This window comes from Epinephelus fuscoguttatus, linkage group LG8, assembly GCF_011397635.1.
Source record: "Epinephelus fuscoguttatus linkage group LG8, E.fuscoguttatus.final_Chr_v1".
NCBI lineage: Eukaryota > Metazoa > Chordata > Actinopteri > Perciformes > Serranidae > Epinephelus > Epinephelus fuscoguttatus.
Genome location: NC_064759.1, coordinates 24,663,578 through 24,684,343, shown reverse-complemented (window position 1 = coordinate 24,684,343; position 20,766 = coordinate 24,663,578). Strand labels below are relative to the sequence as shown.

The following is a 20,766-nucleotide window of genomic DNA, read 5'->3' as shown; positions in this document are numbered from 1 at the left end:
GTCAAAAGTGATCAGTTGGGACTTCCGGTCGGAGAATGTAGGGAGAAGATGTGTGTGTGTGAGGGCTCCCAGTCTATTTCTTGACAAATCTTGTTTTAACCATACTTTTCATTTGGAACCTTAAGGAAAGACAGCCTAGTAAGACGTATAATAGGTAGTCCTTGCAAAATGAGCAATTCTAAAATAGCAAAACCGGCGAGCAGCGACAAGACTCCAGCCACACGTGCTAACGTTAGCAAAAACGTCGCCGAGAAGCTAGCCACGTTTGCTATTAGCCCTCTGGAAACTTCGGGTGACATCACAGCTAAGCTTATCTCCATGGACCAGCTGTCTGTAGAGTTCGCCAAACAGAGGCAGTCTCTTTGGGACGACGTCTCCTCTCTGATTCGGGAGTCCACTGGACCACTACAAGCTTCGCTGGACAACTTGCAAGCAACAGTTAGCTCATTCCAACAGCGCCTTACCTCAGTGGAGTCTACCGCCGGCAATAATTTTGAGCAATTAGCTGCAGCTGAATCCACTATCAAAACGCTCCAGACCCAAAACCTCTCTCTTTTGGACCGGGTCGACGACCTTGAGAACCGATCGCGGAGGGCTAATCTCCGTGTATTTAACATCCCTGAAGGCAGCGAGGACGGCAAAGATTCTGCCAAGTTCATGTCGGAGATGCTGATGCAAACTAGGGGTCCTGACGTCTTTTCTTCGCCACCTGAGTCGGAGAGAGCACACCGGACCCCGACCTTTAGACCCGTCCAAGGAGCGTCTCCCTGCACGTTCCTGGTCTGCTTTTCCAGATTTCAGCAGAAAGAAGCCGCTCTGCGCTGGGCCAGGAATCATGAGCTGAAGTACCAAGGAGCTGTTATAAGGATCTATCCGGACCTCAGTGCTGTTCTAGCTAAGAGACTTGGTAGGCTTATGTTTACTGTTAGAGTTCCCCCTTCATCAGCCCAGAAATTCGAGACATGATGATTCTCACTATTATTTTAGATAGGTTAATCTTTCTGTGATACTTTTATAAATGTTCAGACTATTTATAATTTACTCAGAGTTGTTGTCTGCATTTGTTCTTTAACCCCCCTCCCTCCTTTCTATTAATGCAGCAATGTTTTAAAGTGCACTTGTACTGTGTACTGGATCAGGGGTGGATCTGGAGGGGGACATGGGGTGGCACTCGCTGCCCTTAAAATACCTTGACACCTATGTCTAGGACCTTTTAATTCCAAATTTATGGGAAGTTATGACTGGTCAGAAACTGTCCCTTTTTTTCTTTTTCTTTTTCTTTTTCTTTTTTTTTCTTTCCCATTTTACTTTTCCTTAAGTACAATAAACACTTAATATGTTTTAAGTTGCTGGGAGCCTTCGTGACTGAAAGTGAAAAGGCTGTGTTACCAGAGGTTCTTGGAAATAAGGTTGAGTAGCCTGCAGCTTGCCTCAGATAGAGGAACAAGTATAGGCTTAGGTGTAGATAAGTTCATTGTTAGGTTGTGGGATAGGGTTATAGGAATGGGCACCCTAATGTTTTTACAATGTATACTTTTGTTCATTTTTTGTAGAGAGGCTGGTCAGATAGCTTTGCATATTGCCATGGTCACTTGTTTACTCTGCCACTGTCACCACTGCTACTCTATCGCTGTTGATTAAATATGGAAACTAGTAAGGATGGTGTACGATAGCTGGAATGTAAAAGGCTTAAATGGGCCTGTAAAGAGAGCTAGAATATTTAATCACCTTAAATATTTAAAATGTGACATTGCATTCCTTCAGGAAACTCACTTGCTGGTAAAAGATCAAGTCAGACTAAGAAAATCCTGGGTGGGCCACATGTTTCACTCAAACTTAAATTCCAGAACACGTGGTACAGTTATATTGATACATAAAAAAATTCAGTTTAATGTATCCACTATTATTTCAGATCCACAGGGACGCTTTGTTATGGTGACTGGGCTCCTTTTCCAAAAACCTGTCATTTTCGTTAATGTTTATGCCCCAAATTGGGATGATGTCAAATTTATAGACAGAATTATTTCATTAATACCCAATCTGAACTCGCAACAACTGATTTTTGGTGGCGATCTGAACTGTGTAATTAATCCACGATTGGACCGTTCACATCCTAAATCCACAACCCCTTCAAAAATGACCAAGTCCCTGTCACTTTTTATGGATCAAATAGGAAGTGTTGATCCTTGGCGCAACTTATTTCCACAGTGTCAGTGATAGATTGATAGAACATTTCTTCCCTACGTCACCAAAACTGAATATCTGACTATAGTCGAATCGGATCACACCCCTGTGTTGCTTGATCTCACATTTCCTCTTAACAATTTTGAACGCCCCCCTTGGAAACTGGGTGAAAATTTATTAGCGGATAATGGCTTTTGTGTAATGATATCAAAAAAATCGATGAGTTTATTAAATTAAATAAAAATGACAATGTTTCCCCATCACTGCTTTGGGAAACACTGAAAGCTGTGATAAGGGGTGAAATAATATCTTATTCAGCTAAATCCAATAAGATGCACAGACAGGAAGAGGACCAGCTCATTAAATTTATAGATACAGTAGATGCTCTGTACTCTGCCTCCCCCTCTCCTGAACTCCTTAAAAGAAAGCTTGACCTTCAAACTCAGTATAACCTGCTATCAACCAAAAAGACAGAGCGACTTTTACTGAAATCACGCGGTTATGTATATGAGCATGGTGAGAAAGCCGGTCGTCTTTTAGCACACCAGCTCAAGCGCCAAGTTGTTTCTCAACAAATCCCACAAATTAAGAAGCCAAATGGTGAATTGACAATTGATCCAGGAGAAATTAATGAAACATTTGCCTTATTTTATTCTAACCTTTATGAGTCAGAAGCAGTAACTGACAGTACCGACATGGAACATTTTTTCAATAATCTCCAGACTCCCACTATTAACACAACTCATAAAACTAAGACCGAACTCCCATTACAACAGATAGAAATCATTAAAGCCATAATGGTGATGCAGAGTGGTAAATCTCCTGGCCCGGATGGGTATCCAATTGAATTTTTAAAAACATTTTCTAAAAATTTATCAGTAATTTTACTCGATATGTTTAATGATTCCTTGTCTCATGGGTCTCTGCCACAGACACTGACTGAAGCATCAATTAACCTCCTGCTTAAGCCAGGCAAAGATAACACAGAATGTGGCTCGTATCGACCTATCTCCCTTCTTAACTGCGATGTGAAGTTCCTGGCCAAGGCCTTCGCCCTACGTTTAGAAACGGCAATGCATGATGTAATATCTGTTGACCAAACTGACTTTATTTCAGGTCGACACTCATTTACAAATATTCGTCGGCTTTTGAATATTATTCATTCTCCTGCGTCCAGTGCGGTACCAGAGGTGGTCATCTCGCTGGACGCGGAGAAAGCTTTTGACAGGGTCGAGTGGGAATTTTTGTTTAGATGTTTGCGAAAATTTGGGTATGGCCCTAATTTCATTTCATGGGTTAAGCTCTTATATACCTCACCTACAGCTTCAGTGGTTACAAATAATCAGCGTTCACGACACTTCCAGCTGTCAAGGGGGACCCGTCAGGGCTGCCCACTCAGCCCATTATTATTTGTGTTAGCCATTGAGCCCTTATCCATTACACTTAGATCATTACCATCAATAAGCGGAATTAATAGAGGAGGAGTAGAGCACAGATTATCATTATATGCAGATGATTTATTATTGTATGTTTCAAACCTAGTTCTAAGTACACCCCATATTGTCCATGCTCTGGAGAGATTCGGAACATTCTCGGGGTATAAACTTAACTTTGGTAAAAGCGAATGCTATCCTGTCAACGACTTGGCTCTCCAAATTGCAGATAATGTTTTACCATTTCAAATGTCTAGACATGGCTTTAAGTACTTAGGTATTAACATCAAAAGAGATATGTAAAATCTCTATCAGGAAAATTTTCTCCCCTTAACTGAGAAAGTTAAACTAGATTTGGAAAAATGGAAGTCACTTCACCTGTCCTTGGCAGGAAAGGTTAACTGTATTAAGATGAATGTACTCCCCAAATTCTTTTATTTGTTCCAATGTGTCTCTCTTTATCTTCCTAAATCTTTTTTTTAAATCCATAGACAAATCTTTTATTTCATTCATATGGAACAATAAGGCCCCTAGAATACGTAAAGAAGTGCTACAGATTCCTAAATCATAGGGAGGCCTATCTCTTCCTAATCTATGTCACTATTATTGGGCTGCAAATATTCAGATAATTATGTGTTGGCTTCATTCTCCATCTACAGATTGGTGTAACTTTGAATTTCTATCATGTACCTCATCCTCTCTCACAGCCCTAGTCACCTCCAGTTTTCCACTTTCTATCAATCATTTCACTGTTAATCCAGTCATCATCAATACCCTTAAAATATGGTTCCAATTCAGACGGAACTTTGGGTTTAAACACTGTCTTGGCTTGAGTCCTATATGCAATAACCACCTTTTCCCCCCGGCTAAATTAGATTCAGCATTTTCTCTTTGGCAAAGACAAGGCATTTCTAAATTTAAGGATATGTACACAAATGGTACATTTGCAAGTTTTGAGGACCTATCACACAAATTTGGTCTTCCTAGGTCTAGCCTATTCCGTTACTTTCAAGTCCGCCACTTCCTTCAGAGCCAGGGCCCCACTTTTCCAAACTTGTCGGTGTCAGGCTTAGATAACATGTTAGAGATTCCTTTTAGATCAAAAGGGCTAATTGCAAGGATACATGACTATATAGCTTCACTTAAAAACACAACCCTTGCCAAGATTAGGGCGAATTGGACAGCTGAGTTAGGAGTGGATGGAACTGTGCTTTACAAAGAGTAAACAATAGTACTTCTTGTGCAAGACAAAGTATAATACAGTTCAAAGTTCTACATCGAGCTCACTTCTCCAAAGCAAGATTAGCTAAATTGTACCCTGACAGGTGCCAGAACACTCCAGCCAACTTGACTCATATGTTCTGGTCATGCCCTGCTCTGACAACTTACTGGTCTATGATTTTCAAATTTCTATCTGAAGCACTTAATACTGATTTCCAACCCAATGCAGCAGCAGCCATATTTGGAATCACAGTCGGCCAATACTCTGTATTTAGGAAAAGCCACAAAAATATTATTGCCTTCACAACGTTGCTCGCTCGCAGGAGATTTTTATTACACTGGAAATCAAAACACCCCCCTAAAGTGTCTTTGTGATTAAGCGACTTGATGTTCTTCATACAGCTGGAGAAGATTAAATATTCACTTAGGGGATCTAGTGACAAATTCTTCTCCATCTGGAACCCAGTTTTGACACATTTAAGTAAACTCGAAACTTTGCCTGATGCCCTGTAATAAAATTTCTCTTCTCCTTCCCATGTCCTCTGTTGTGATTTCTTTCTTTCACCCCCCCCCCCCCTCCCTTTTTATTTTATTTACTTATTTTCCTTCTCCCTCCCTCCTCTATTGAAAGTCACTTTATATCTTTGTCAGGGCTCAAATGGTTTTGGTACTCTGTTAATCTTTGCCTTACATTCCAATTGTGTATAATATCCCTAAGGAATAATTACTGTGTACAATATAGTGTACTTATATTACTCTTGCACTGGTGCAAGCTTGACCGGACAGTAGTGAATAAGCATGAACATGGTGGCGGTGTGTGTGGCTAATCATGGCCTCTCATGTATCTGTGTAAGTTTATGTATGTGTATGTACTGTGTCTGGGCACATGTACTTATTTGCTTGTCTGTATACATATACTCTCTTTTCTTGTGCTTCTGTAGTTGGGTGCTCTCCAGGTTAGGGTGGGTGGGTTGTTCATTTGGAGTGGGAGAAAAGGAAAAATGGAAATATCATAGCAAGTACTTACTGTGTTAAGTATATACTTACTGTATTTTTGTACTTGTTTGAATTTCCAAATAAATATTATTTAAAAAAAAAAAGTGATCAGTTGAAGTGGTTCAGGCATCTTTCCTTCAGGATGTTTCCTGGGCACCTCACGTCAGAGGTGTTTCGGGCATGTCCCATTGGTGGAAGGCCCCGGGGCAGACCCAGAACACGCTGGAGGGATTATATATCTCATGAAAATGGGATGGGTGGATGGATGAATACATTTTAGGGCTGCTCAATCACGGCAAAAATCAGCATGCGCCACGGTGTATGCAGCCTGTTCCAGCCGCTCCTGCTTACTTTAACTTTGTTTTTCTACTTTTTTCCTCTCTTCTTTATCTTACTTGTTCTGTTTTTACTTAGTTATTTATTAAGCTACGTCCTCTCTAATCATGCTTGTGTGGAGAGTTTTTGTTGCTTTGCTTGTGGTGGAATCGCTCCTTTTACTCTGCCACTCGACCGTCGCTCAGCAACACCGCATTGTTTACTCCAGGGATCAGCTGATGGAGCTGAAGCCGGCCGGCTTGGCTACGGTGAGGGAGGATATCCCTGCTGAACTTTGGAGGAAAACACACCGGGGTTGCAGAGGGAAAAGATCGCTACGGCGGCGGAAAGGAGCGAAACACCGGAGACTTATGGAGAGGAAGACATTCAAGCCGTGTCTCCCATCTATCATCATGGGCAACGTGAGATCACTGGGGAATAAGATGGACGAGCTTACAGCGCTAACCCGGAGTCATCAGGAATACCGGGAGTGTAGTCTGATGATTTTCTCGGAGTCATGGCTACACACGGATGTTCCTGACCACAATGTTTCCACCGTGGGTTTCCACACTGTCCGGGCTGACAGGGACTGCACCAAGAGCGGTAAGCGTAAAGGAGGTGGGCTTGCTGTTTACGTGAACAACAGGTGGTGCAATCCTGGTCACATCACAGTCAAAGACCGCATCTGCAGCCCGGATATTGAACTGTTAGCTGTGGGCCTCCGTCCTTACTATTTACCCCGTGAATTCTCACATGCTATTGTAGTGGCTGCTTATATCCCCCCGTCCGCTAACCCGACGTCGGCATGTGACGTCATCCACTCTACAATAGCCGGACTACAGACTGCACACCCGAGTGCTCTCATTATAATCTCGGGTGACTTCAACCATGTCTCTATTAAAAAGACACTCCCGAAATTCACTCAGTATGTGACCTGTAAAACCAGAGAGGAGAAGAGCCTGGACCTGCTGTATGCTAATGTAAAGGACGCATACACCTCCACGTCCCTTCCCCCGCTGGGTAGATCAGATCACAACTTGGTGCTTCTCACCCCCTGCTATGTGCCTCTAGTGAAGAGGCTGCCTGTGACCACAAAGACAGTGAGGACATGGTCAGAGGACTGCTATGAGACACTGCAGGGCTGTTTTGAGGTGACTGACTGGAATGTACTCTGTGAGCCACATGGAGAGGACATTGATGGGCTTACTGAGTGCATTACAGACTACATTAATTTCTGTGTGGACGGCATTGTCCCAGCAAGGACTCGGTGTTACCCAAATAACAAGCCTTGGGTAACAAAGGACATCAAAGCCATACTCAACCTGAAGAAAAGGGCTTTCAGAGGTGGCAACAGGGAGGAGCTGAGGGACATTCAGAGGGAGCTGAGTGCAAAGATCAATGAGGCTAAGGACGGCAGGAGGAAGCTGGAGAGGAAACTCCAGCAGAATAACATGAGCGAGGTCTGGAGTGGTTTGAGGACCATCACCGGTTACAGACCAACTAGCAGTGGAGCTGATGGTAGTGTGGCTAGGGCCAATGAGTTAAATCTGTTCTTCAATAGGTTTGACACTGCAGCCCCGGCCCCTGTTGGCTCTCCTGCTGACTGTCTCCAGCCACCACCACTTCTGACCCCCCCTCCTCCTCCTCCTGATAGCACTTCATCCAACTTGGTGAGCCCCTCACACCCATCCCCCACTCCTCACACCTCCTCTGGCTCCCATGCCACCTGCCCTCCTCTCACTTTGGACTTCAACTCTCCCCCTCCTCAACCTGCACTCTTTACACCTCTACATGTTAGGAGACAGCTGAGCAAACTCCCCGCTGGTAAGGCTGCAGGCCCTGATGGTGTCAGCCCACGGGTTCTCAGAGCCTGCGCCGAACAACTCAGTGGAGTGCTTCATCGTGTCTTCAAAATGAGCCTGAGCCTCCAGAGGGTCCCTGTGATATGGAAGACGTCCTGCCTCGTTCCAGTGCCAAAGACGCTGCAGCCCAGCGGTCTCTCGGACTACCGACCGGTGGCACTGACGTCACATATCATGAAGACCCTGGAGAGACTCGTCCTTGAGCAGCTCAGGCCTATGGTCAGGCCGCACCTGGATCCCCTCCAGTTCGCCGACCAGCCCCGGATTGGAGTTGAGGATGCCCTCATTTACCTGCTGAACCGCATCTACACCCACCTGGACAAGCCGGGGAGCACTGTCAGGGTCACGTTCTTTGACTTCTCCAGTGCTTTCAATACCATCAGGCCTGCTCTACTGGGTGACAAGCTGACGGCGATGCTGGTGGATCCCCCCCTTGTGTCCTGGATTGTGGATTACCTCACTGGCCGACCACAGTACGTGCGCTTACGGCACTGTGTGTCAGACACAGTGGTCAGCAATACTCCACAAGGTACTGTCCTATCTCCTTTCCTCTTCACCCTTTACACCACGGACTTCAGCTACCAGACAGAGTCTTGTCATCTTCAGAAGTTTTCTGATGACTCTGCTATAGTTGGATGTATCAGCAAGGGTGAGGAGGCTGAATACAGGGCTGTGGTGAATAACTTTGTCTCATGGTGTGAGCTGAACCACCTGCAGCTCAACACAACAAAGACAAAAGAGCTGGTGGTGGATCTGAGGAGAACGAGGACACCAGTGACCCCAGTTTCCATCCTGGGGCATAACGTGGACATTGTAGAACACTACAAGTACCTGGGTGTGTTCATAGACAATAATCTGGACTGGACTAAGAACACTGAAGTCCTCTACAAGAAGGGACAAAGCCGCCTCTATTTTCTGAGGAGGCTCCGCTCCTTTAACATCTGCCGGACTATGCTGAGGATGTTTTATGAGTCTGTGGTGGCCAGTGCTATTCTGTTTGCTGTGGTGTGCTGGGGCAGCAGACTGAGAGTAGCCGATGCCAACAGACTCAACAAGCTGATCAGAAAGGCCAGTGACGTTGTGGGGGTGCAGCTGGACCCTTTGACAGCAGTGTCAGACAGGAGGATGCTGTCAAAGGTGCGGGCGATACTTCAGCATGGCTCTCACCCTCTCCACAACGCTCTGGTCGAACTGAGGAGCACCTTCAGCCAGAGACTGATTGCTCCTAAATGCACCACTGAGCGCCACAGGAAGTCATTCTTACCTGTGGCCATTAAACTATACAACTCCTCCTTTGATTATCGGACTCATTTGGCTATTTATAAAACAAAACACACAATATAATTACTCATTCTTATTTCATTTATAACGCTACAACCTTTTCATTGTATATTGTATATATTTCAGATTGTCTACTTTACTATTTTTATTATTTATTTCACTTTATTGTCTACTTTAATATTTTATTTTATGTTAATGTCTACTTTAATATTTTATCTTATTCTATTTTATTCTAATGTCTACTTTAATATTTTATTTTATGTTAATGTCTACTTTAATATTTTATTTTATTTTATTTTATGTTAATGTCTACTTTAATATTTTATTTTATTTTATTTTAATGTCTACTTTAATATTTATTTTATTTATTTCATTGGCTATTTTAGTATCTTATTTATATCTTCATCTTTATCTCTTGTTTCCATTCATACTGTATTTCTATTTCTACTTTGCACGGAGCATTGGAACAAAAACAATTTCCCCCCGGGGATTAATAAAGTATTCTGAATCTGAATCTGAATCTGAATAATCATGATTATTTTGATTAATACTGAGATCACAATTATTTAACACAATTACTCATTGACTTTGGAAACATCATGCATTCATTTAATTTAGAAAGAGAAAGGCCTTTTAACAGTGCATTTTCTTGAGAGCTGTGTGAGAGGTAACTGTATTATGAAGAGTGTCTGTGTTGCAGTGGAAGAACTTGAGGGAGCTTCACTTAACTCAGTTTTTTGCTTCTTCGTTTGGTCATAGACCACTTTGTGATTACATTTCAGATTATTAAATAAATTGGTCTTATTGCCATGTGGCGCAGACACCACCATGTCACAAATCTTGCAGAGCATTTGTTATTGTTCCTTGTCAAACTACTTGAAACTTAGGTGTTTCCAAACAGCTGTATGGCTTTTAATTTTCTTGTTGACCAAAGGCTTGAGGTAAAGTAAACATGGCCCAGCCTGGCTGAGAGGGAGTTTGTGCTGCATTTACAACGCGTGACAAAATGAGATCATCATTGCAAAATGGAATTGAGCACAATTAACGTCTTACCTCCATTATCTTGTTTTCATAATTGTTGGAAGCCAAAATCGTACCTGAATATAAAAGTTGGTGAATCACCCAGACCTAACACAGTTGTCTTGTTAGGAGTTTACTGTCAGCCCCACTTTGTCTTTCTGGTAATTTACTATTTATATTGTTCATTTGGAATAGAAGCAGTGTTCAACAACAGCTCATGCTCACAGATGAAAGATTGAATTACCAAAACCAGTAACACAAACCAATAGTACATTTCTGTTGCTTTAAATCAGCAGCAAAATTCTGTCTTTTAAAACTCCAAATAAGAAGTGATGTATGTTTTGTTAAAAAAAGATAAGAAAAATGGAAGTAAACGTATTGTTTCAGTTGTAATTCTGTATGATTTGCAGTTCTCCTTCGATAAAAAAACACCACTAAAAAGTGACGGTACTCTTGCTGAACAAAAAGTCGATATAACATACCATCTGCTTCTGTAGAGAAATGTGGAGTGTTTCAGCTGGTTATAATTTGTTTAAAATCTAAAATTGATTTGTTTAGAAAGAATTCAAAGTACTACACAAGTACTAAGTTCATTTCTCATGCAGACTTTTCACTGTATCCACAGCATGCATTTGTTAATTGCAGTTGTTTTTATTTAGCTGAACCAGTGCAGTGAGACTTAAACTGATGTAATGTATGTTTGTTTGCACAGGGGTTATGTATTCAGAGCCCAGACTCAAGAAATCAAGGAACGAGGAGGAAACCAGAGCACAGGCATTGATTTCTTCATCACACAGAAGAGAGTCATCTTCTTGGATACACAGGTATGAGTGATGTATTGTGGATACAGTGAGTTGTTCTTTGTTTTTCTGATGTATTTTTAATTTGTTATGAACTATGTGAGTTGAAGTGTGACTTTGGAATAGAAAGAAATGACAGCTAGCCTTTAAAACACTGTAGCTGGTTGAGGATTGATCAGTTGGGTGTAACTGCCTTATTTGTTTCCTCAGCCAATGCTCAGCCCATCTATTCTCGAGCACCTCATCAACAACGATCGAAGTTGCCTCCAGAGTACAACCTCCCTCACATACGTTGAGATGCAGGTCAGTGTCTGGCCTGCAGATGGCAGTGGGTGAAAACACTTGTTGTGTTATGTTAATACTGATGCATAACCTCTGGGGACCAATATGTGCCTTTAGTCCTCTGATTCATTGTTCAGTGACAGTTTATTGGTCATTTTAATTCTTCTGGACGCACACATTCACATGTAACTGTTTGATCTCTCTCTGCATAATCTGTTAACAGTCACTTCAGATCGCCGCCTTCCTGTTTACAGTGTGCCATGTAGTCATTGTGGTTCAAGACTGGTTTACTGACTTAAACCTTTACAGGTTGGTACTTGCTTATCTGCAATGAATCTGTGATATGGTTACTGCTCAGGCAACAAAACAAGAGGGTAGCTCTCAAAGCTCCCTTTCCCACATACACAGGAATGTTGAGCATTTCATCTTGTATCTTGAGAGGGTATTTGTCTTCTGCTTTTTCATAAGCTCAATAATGTTTATCTTTCCATTGGCTTTGTAAACAGCAAATACAGGAGCCAGGCCTGTTGACAATGACTTGCCATGTATACGCAGGGAACGTTCCATGTGAATACTTCCCCTAATGTGACTCTACACAACTGAACTTTATGATGATGATTCTAATCAGCAGGGTAGTAGCTAGATAGTAGATTATATTGGCTTGGAGAGTATATAAATTCATTTAAACCAAATGTAACAACTTGTATATCTTTAAAAGTTTAGAAATTCAAGGGCATTTTTTCTCAAGCATGTCTAAAAATAATATTACATGTGCGAATGTATATTATAAGATGATTAAAGCTGGGGTAGGCAGAAATCTGGGAATAACAATAAAGAAAGAAAAAGGCTGAAAATCAACCCTCCTCCTGCTGCTCCCTGCTCTGTCCTCCCCACAGACACCTAGGGGCATATGCACACCATTTATACAGTAACCCAGTGTTTAATTTATGTAATTATACCATTGTGGAATTGAGGAAGCGCATTCACTTGGTCCCCTCTTACCCCACACTCTCTTTCTCGCTCCCCGCCACTGGGAGGAGAGCGGGCAGCAGTTCTGCAAACGCACCTTTGGTTTGTGGCCGGAGTAGTTTGAATTTAGCCAGCACAAAACCCCCCAGTGCTGGATGTTTTAGCGGGCTTGTGGCTAGCAGCAGCAGTGGGTCTGACCTGTGTAACCGTAGCAACAGAAAGTTTGCTGACCTCAGAGCTGGTGTTTTCGCTGGGTGAACTTGGGTTGGGTAGCAGTGTAAAATAAGGCAGGGGACAGGTTGTAATTCAAGGCTCTAGCTAACATTAGCTACATAAATGTGAATTTGAAGTCACAGCCATGAGCCTTTGGCTCTAGTTGGCAGAAGGATAAACTGTTCGCAACATTTTTAGCAACTTTTAACAAGATTTTGTTTTATTTGGTTTATTTTCAGACTCTTTTTGATAAATCCATCTTCCTTTCTTATTTGCTTTGCAGTGTAGGCAGTTGTTACAAATGCTGGAATAGTTACTTTCTGTGCAGGATTCTCTGCCATTGAATCAGGAATAAATCATTCACAGAAAGGACGTCAGTGCACGCACATCTGCGTTTTTAGAACAGCCAGTAGGAACTGCTGATTGGCCAAAGTCTCCCGTCATGACCTAGATTTGCTAAAGCCTGAAAACAGTCAAGAGGAGGTGCACAAGTCTAGTTTTCTCTCACAAGACTCAAAGTTTACTGTGGGATTTTTGCCCAAATTACACCAAAATGAAATTGCCTACCCCAGCTTTAATTACCCAACCTTTTCAACTTTTCCCTGGTGAATGCAGAAGTTCTTACCACACAGGAACTTAAACATAATGTTTGTGGATAGGTTTCTTCAGACTGCTGAGATGCTGAAACCCTCCACTCCATCTGCAAGCCATGACAGCACTGGCTCCTCAGGCAATGACGATGGAGCGGAGTACTATCCTCATATAGGTGACTTTTTAATGCAGAAACACAAAAAATGACACGCCAACCAGGTTCAGTGATATCAAAATGAAAGTATCGCTTCCTTAAATTCCTCCAGTGTTCCTCCAGAATAAGGCCAGACGGGATGATTTTTGCCCAAGGAATCTGAAGAACATGCACATGGTGGTGGACAAATTAATGACTCACTCTCATCTCAAATACAAAGGTTCAAATCTACTTGAATATTCTCCTCATACATATTTATGTTCTGTCCACGCTGGTGGTTACTTTTAGGAGCAAATCATGTTTAATGGTTGAAACTGAGTTTAAATGGAAAAACCAGTGTGAATGGCTTGGGACAATACTGTGAATATGATTAGTATTTTGTGTAGAGATTTGACTGGGAATATGTGGTTTCATTTTAGGTACACTGTCCATGCTGGACTGCAATATCTTCCCTGGCTTGGGGCAGGACTACCTGTCAACTGAAGTCAACATGTTCCTCCTTCCTATGCAGGAGAATGACGGGGACAATAATCTGACTAAAGCAGGTTATACAAAATTTATTGTCACACAAGGCAAAACTCAATTGTCCTCTTGTATATCGTGTAAAATGGGAATTAATCTGTACTGTGTTAAGGCTCAGGAACATACCCGCTCTTCTCCCTGCTCCCGGGATACAGAGGGCATCCTGCCTTCTCCACCATGGTTTCAAAACTCCGCAGCCAAATACTGGCCATGCCCCACTGTCAGCTGTCGCACACCATCCTCACCGAGAAGAACTGGTAAACACCACATTTTCTTTTGCTCACTTTCCGCTTATAATAACATGAACTTCATTTGCGTACCACTCATTGGTGCTAGAGGACAAAGACAACATAAATCAACCACACACAATAATAGAAATGTTTCAACAGTAAGGGGATTATTTGCACTGGGGATGTGGGGACATTTCAGATTTATTTTTTGAGCATTATTGCCTTTACTTGACAGTCGACAGCATAGAGAGAAACAGGAAACATGGTGTAAGATGAAGAGGGGTGTAATGTGCAGTAAATGTTGTGAAATGTTGTGGTTTGTTGCTTAACTATTTGCCCACCATGACACTCCTTAAAATTCAACTCACTGGGGCGTCGGTGGCTTAGTGGTAGAGCAGGCGTCCCATGTACAAGGCTGTTGCTGCAGCGGCCCGGGTTCGAATCCAGCCTATGGCCCTTTGCTGCATGTCATCCCCCCCCTCTCTCTCTCCCTCCTTCACGCTTACCTGTCCTATCCATTAAAGGCAAAATGGCCAAAAAAAAATCGACTCACTTTTAGTTTCAGTTTGGGTTTGGTGACTAAAGCCACTGTAATCCAAATTCTAAAAACTCTGAGCTAATACAAATGACCAAACAGCTAATCCCAGTCGCCTAAGCGTGTAATTTCCATCGGGAATGAGGGGGACACGTCACCGTCACCTCACCAAAATCTCTCTGAACATGGGTCATGCTGTTTGGCATGTCGGAAGTGGGCGGCTTGCCTACGACGTTATGGTGCAGGTGCACCCATATGGAAAAGAAATAGAAAAAACTTATAAGAAGTTCCATCACCTTCAGTTTGTGTTTTATGTATTGTGCATCATATAAGGCTTATATGATTTACTCTTGAAAGTGGCCCCTTTTGCATTTTTTTCATACAAGAAAATAAAAAGAATTACATAAGAATCATGTAAAATCTATGTATGCGGTATATAAGGAAAGTACATGTCAAAGTATATTTTCCATACATGTTACATATAATTTTTGAAGTTTTTCCTATATGTCTGTTTTAAAGACATATGCTTTACATATATGAACAAATACCATTGTATATATATGTTTTCTGTATGTAAAGTCAATATATTTTGCAGGGGAATTATGCTTTCTTTATATGCTTTATATAAGCTCATTAAAGGTAAGGTAAAGTTCCACTGATTGTCACACACCTGAGTGTGTGACATTTGTTCTCCACACTTGAATCATGTGGTGATCTAACCCCCCGTTCCAACCCCTGATGCTGAGTGCCAAGCAGGGAGGCAATGAGTCCCATTTTTATAGTCTTTGGTATGACCCGGCCGGGGATCGAACCCATGACCTCCCAGTCTCAGGGTGGACACTAGGCCACCGAGCTGGTTATATGTCATTTAATAAAAAACCAGTAGGCTATGAAAACATATATGAATATGTACCATTACATATAGTTTTTTTGTATGTTAAGGGATATAATGTCATGATAAACTATGTTTTCTTTATGTTTTTTCTATAAGAAGTCTTAAATGTCAGCCTATGAAATTTGAAATAAGATTATAAAAAATACATACTTTATATATATATGAATCTATACAGTCAGTTTCATATAAGTTTCTGTCATAAGAAACACATGACTCACATATGAAAGTGACAAGAGTTAATTTGTCCCTTTACTACTGCAATTGGATCAAACTGTGTAACAAACTAGCAATGCACTAACTGCTTGGTCAGCTCCCAGAACAACTGCTTTCTACCATTCAAATTACATAAATGCAGTCTATAAATGTTGTCTTTCAATACCCGTAATGCTGAAAAAATGGCTGTTAGGCAAATTTTTAATTCAGCGAACTTTATTCGCAAAACAAATTAGGCATAGTCACTTATATTGACTAATATTTACCACTGCTGAACTATAATCATTTCACATGGAACAGTGTGTTTGTTTTCAACAGTCTGAGTACTGAAATTACACAACAAACAACAAACAGCAACAAAGCTCAATTTAAGGGGATGCTTTACTTTTGGCACGGAGCTCTGTGATCTTGGCATTGATTGTGATGCCAATGCTGGAGGGTTGGGTCCGTGCCACCTCTTAAGAGTTGCATCTATAGTATATATATATAATTATTTCTACAAGAATGGGATGAATAGTCTTTTTCAATCTCTGTGTTACATTGAATACATTTGACAGGGAATATTTGCTGTGTTGATTTAATCATTTTTCCTAACTTATTGGATATAATTGCTCCTAAAATGTTAAACAATATTACCCATGTAATAATTTTAGGAAAATTAATTAGTTTAGAGAGAGGAATATGATGCCTGGTTTTGCAAAAATGCTAAACTTAACAACATTTTAACAGTCCTTTGTCATTACATGTTGAAAACCTGCTTTCAGTCAACTCATATGCTTTTCCCTTCAATTTTATTATCAGATTATGTTGTTTGTGGCACCACAAGTAAATCTTGTAAGTATTTTCTATAATACTTACAAGAGTTTAGTTTCACTGATTATTGTCCAACTCATATAAGTTTGATATTACATTTTTCTACTAAAGATATTGTATGTGGAATTACTGTCATATAATGTTCTTATAAGTACCCAAATCATACAAGTTTCATTTTGTACAAATTTAATAAGGATCTTATATCTGGTTTCACTGTCGTATGCATTACATACAAGTTTCAGACAAAAGAGATACAAACTTTATAAGATTTATCTATATCTTTTCCATATGGGCACTCACCCTTTTTCTTTGATAACTTGATGTGTGCTCGCCTTTTTCTGATTCAGATGATTAGGAGGTTTTTAGCGGGAGCCAAATTATCCCCAGAGGTCTCCACCTCTCCACAAAAACAGACCTGTTAATATAAACTGATAAAAGCACACAAAAAAAGCATTTTCACTGTACAAATCATTGACTTGTTTACAAGGTCTTTAGTATCCCGGTTTTGATTGTTTTTTTACGTATCCCGTTTTTGTGTTTGTGCATGTAAACACAATATCCCGAATTCAGAAACTGGGTTATACCCTTTTCCCAGTTTCAAGAAACCCGGTTTTGCCACCTGGAGTACTCCGTTAGAAGCCGGGATACTGGAGCATGTATACGCCTTATCCCGGTTTCATGAATGGTTCAACTACGTCACACAGCTGGCTGAAGGATGCCCTACTCATTCTGAAGTTTTCTCTCCACTCTGAATCTGTAAACTCCATGAGAACGATCCTATCCCACCAGTCACGGCTACGTATTTTCATCCGCTGTTGCCTTGTACTGCGTGGTGGCAGTGACAGCCGAATACCTATCAAAGTTGGTGACGTATTCAATATTTGTTGTTGCTCTCTCCTCCCATTGCTGAAGATGAAGTGGATGAGCTATAGCTGTAATGCGACGTGAGTATTTACTAACGCTAAGCCCGCTAGAAGCCACAGAGGTCTCATTTTTGTCTTACTTCTAAATATAATAAATATATCACATTTCCCGCTCAATCCGTTGTAAACAAAAGATGTAAAAGATGTAACACACGCCTGCGCAGATTGGATGCAGTGATCAGAAAACGGGTTACTGGTATTTATCATGTATACAGGGATATGAATAACCAGGTTTCTCTGTTTTCCATGTAAACATCATATTCCGGATATGCTCAAAACCGGGATAAGCCTCAAAACCGGGATACTAAAGACCTTGTAAACGTAGTCAGTGTTTATCTGACACTGCTCATCACAGATGGGCTTCTGACTACGGTGGCCGACGTGAAAATGTGAAAATGCAAATGGCTCTATCTGGAGCCAGTGGTTGGTTTGTCCGTTCTGAGCTGCTGTAAAAACATGGCAGTGGACATGTCCATCTCCATAAATGAGGAGCCACTCTTATACTTTATATTCCATTTCTGTGACATATCCCCCTAAATCCTACACACTGGATCTTTACACAAAAGGCATGTAAGTACAACAATGCTCTTTGTAGTTACAAGTAGAACATTATGTATTAAAAAGTAAGTTTTCTGCCAATGAAACAGGCCGTGCATTTGAAAAGGGGTGCACTAGTAATCCAGAGATCTTGAAGCATTTCTGTTGTTGTGTCATGCTCAGCAACTCCCACACATTTCCTGCCTGCCTCTGTATTATACAAATCAGCTAATGGCAAAATGCTCAAAAATATACAGTATATTCTTACAAAAAACTCCATTAAAACACTGGTTTCATCGAGGTGAATACAAGTTCTGGTCTGGTTTTACAGGTTTCACTACGCAGCCCGTATCTGGGACGGGGTGAAAAAGTCTTCGGCTCTCTCCGAATACAGCCGCCTGCTCTGCTAACACCTTGATTGACCTGCTGTTACATATAATAGCAGTTGCAAGCTGTTATGTCCAGTAATCAGGTCACATCACCAAAAATGTGGCACTGAAAGTCGAGACTCTTGTTGCACCGTACTGGAGGGATATGTGAAACTGTAAGCCCAATCTGTGGTGAAGAGTCAGATATAAAGCAGGAAACCTTCCGTAGGCTTTGGTGAGAATGAAAAAACCTGCAGACACACTCCGTGTCAGTCACTTGCGCACTCCTGCCATGTTGAACAGCCGTAGCCTGCACAGCAGTGGGAAGAAAGGACGAGAAAACCAGCTGTCTACACATGTTAAAGCAAAATGTGATCGCTTCTTTCATTTGCGAGCAATTATTGACTTTGTGATGTTGTAACTGACGTTTTGGTGTACTGATGATGCAGACATAAAGATATAGAACTCTGTATATATATTTTTTAAAATTTCTTTCAAACATCAATAAAAAGATCAGTTGTCAATTATCCTGAAACAAAAGGAAACAAGTGAAAAAGACAATTATTTTATTGCATTCTCAAGTCTTTACTGATTTATTGCCTTAAAACATTTCACACCAAGCTCACTTCAGCAATGTAAGAGTTAACAGGCAATGTGGAATGACCATATTTACATGGTCTGTAGCTTTCATTTCCCCGAAAAGAACACAACACCACAAACCTCTGTGTGTGCTTTCACCTTTGTGACTTTGTTTTCCTGACAAATGAAACTTAGGTGTTAGTTCTGACAGCACCTGTTGAGCCAGCCCTCAGTCCTCTCTCTGCTCACACTATAGCCCGTATATAATATATATTGATAAAGTTTTGTTTTTACTTTGACATAGCACTGTAGTGCTGTTATGAAGCCCCTTGCTTTCAGATGTACTTAAAACTGGAGGAAAACCTTAGCGTTTCTGTGGTGTAGACTGTTACCATTTCATGTATTCTACATTTCACATCCTTGCTAGCGTCACAGGCCGATGTGGTTTTGTCAGTTTTTTTCAAGTGTCCCAGTGCAACAGCATGTGATCTAGAGGGCTGAATACAACGGCAAAAGAGCAAAGTGAACCTGGAGCATGTTGTGTTTACAGTGCACAGGTTAACTGAACCACACTGTGGACTTGAAGCTTCAGGGGGGTCTGAGTTCTCTTGGAGTGTTCATATAAGCACAAAAAATGCCGAATCACAGTCTTAGTTCACTCAGAGGGATGAAAAGGACCAAGTGTGAAAACACTCTTAGTCCTTTTTAACTGAACCGAACTCAGTCCTCTTAAAGTGGACCAATGGAAAAGGGACTCTGTTCTTTTTGTGTTCACATTGTCGGTTCATGTGAAAGAGGACTGTGGTTCACTTAACCTGTGCCTTGTGAACACGAAACGCTGCGGGTCCAACTCTGCCTTTTGCTATTGTATTGTAACCCTCCAGGCTTGCCATACACAGATCACACTCTATTTCAGTGGGACGCATAATAAACACAACAGAATCATGGCCACAAGTAACGACAGCACGACAAGTGGACGGGGAGTACTCTGGTCTGACGATGGAGCAACTGCACTTCTACAGATATGGAACAAGGAAAGCATCAAACAGCAACTGTCCACAATGCACAGAAGCGCTAAGGTTTTCCTCCAATTTTAAGTTCATAACCGCACTGCAGTGTCACGTCAAAGTAAAAACAAAACTACATCAATATGTAGGCTGTAGTGTGAACAGAAAGGGGACTGAGGCCCGTCACAGAGCTGAAGTTGACCTCAAAGTCGTCTGCCCACTTTTTGATCCACTTTAAGAGGACTGAGTTCAGTTCATTTAAAAAGGACCAAGGGTGAAAACACCTTTAGTGTTCACCATGATGACCTACCTCAAGTAAACATTTACATTTTCAAAGCAGAACTGAAGTCAAATGACAGCCACTATAACTTAAAGGTCAGATTTGAGCTCATCCCGAGACTCCTCCCAGAAGAGCTCATGCCGATCCTTGGAGCCTTGCTTCTTATCAAAACCACATTTGCATTGTTCATACATATCATCTCTAGCAGCCTATTCCCTTTTTAGGGCTATCTACAGCTTTTTTTTTTTGTAGCTTTTATGAGATTAACTGGGGTGATTACTTTTCTAACAGTTCTGAGCATCACACCACCCCAGCAAGCGTGACTCAAAATTTGGGAATGTCAAAACTTCACATAAAGCTTGAAGTGATTTGAATTTGATTTGCTGTTACGTGTATTCGAGGAAGACTTATTTTTTTTACTTGACTGGGCTTGTTTTTTTTCGTTCAGCATACACCCTTAGGTACTGTGAGTGCGTGTCACTAGTGATCAAACTTCAGAGAAGTAACTGCAGCAGCAAAAGAAAATAAACCCTTAGCACAGAG

General features: G+C 41.3%; 1 pseudogene; it reads right to left on the bottom strand.

Annotated features, from left to right (window-relative positions):
• Window positions 1-20,766, bottom strand: part of LOC125893479 (uncharacterized) — a 119,120-nt pseudogene that overhangs the window by 71,832 nt on the left and 26,522 nt on the right.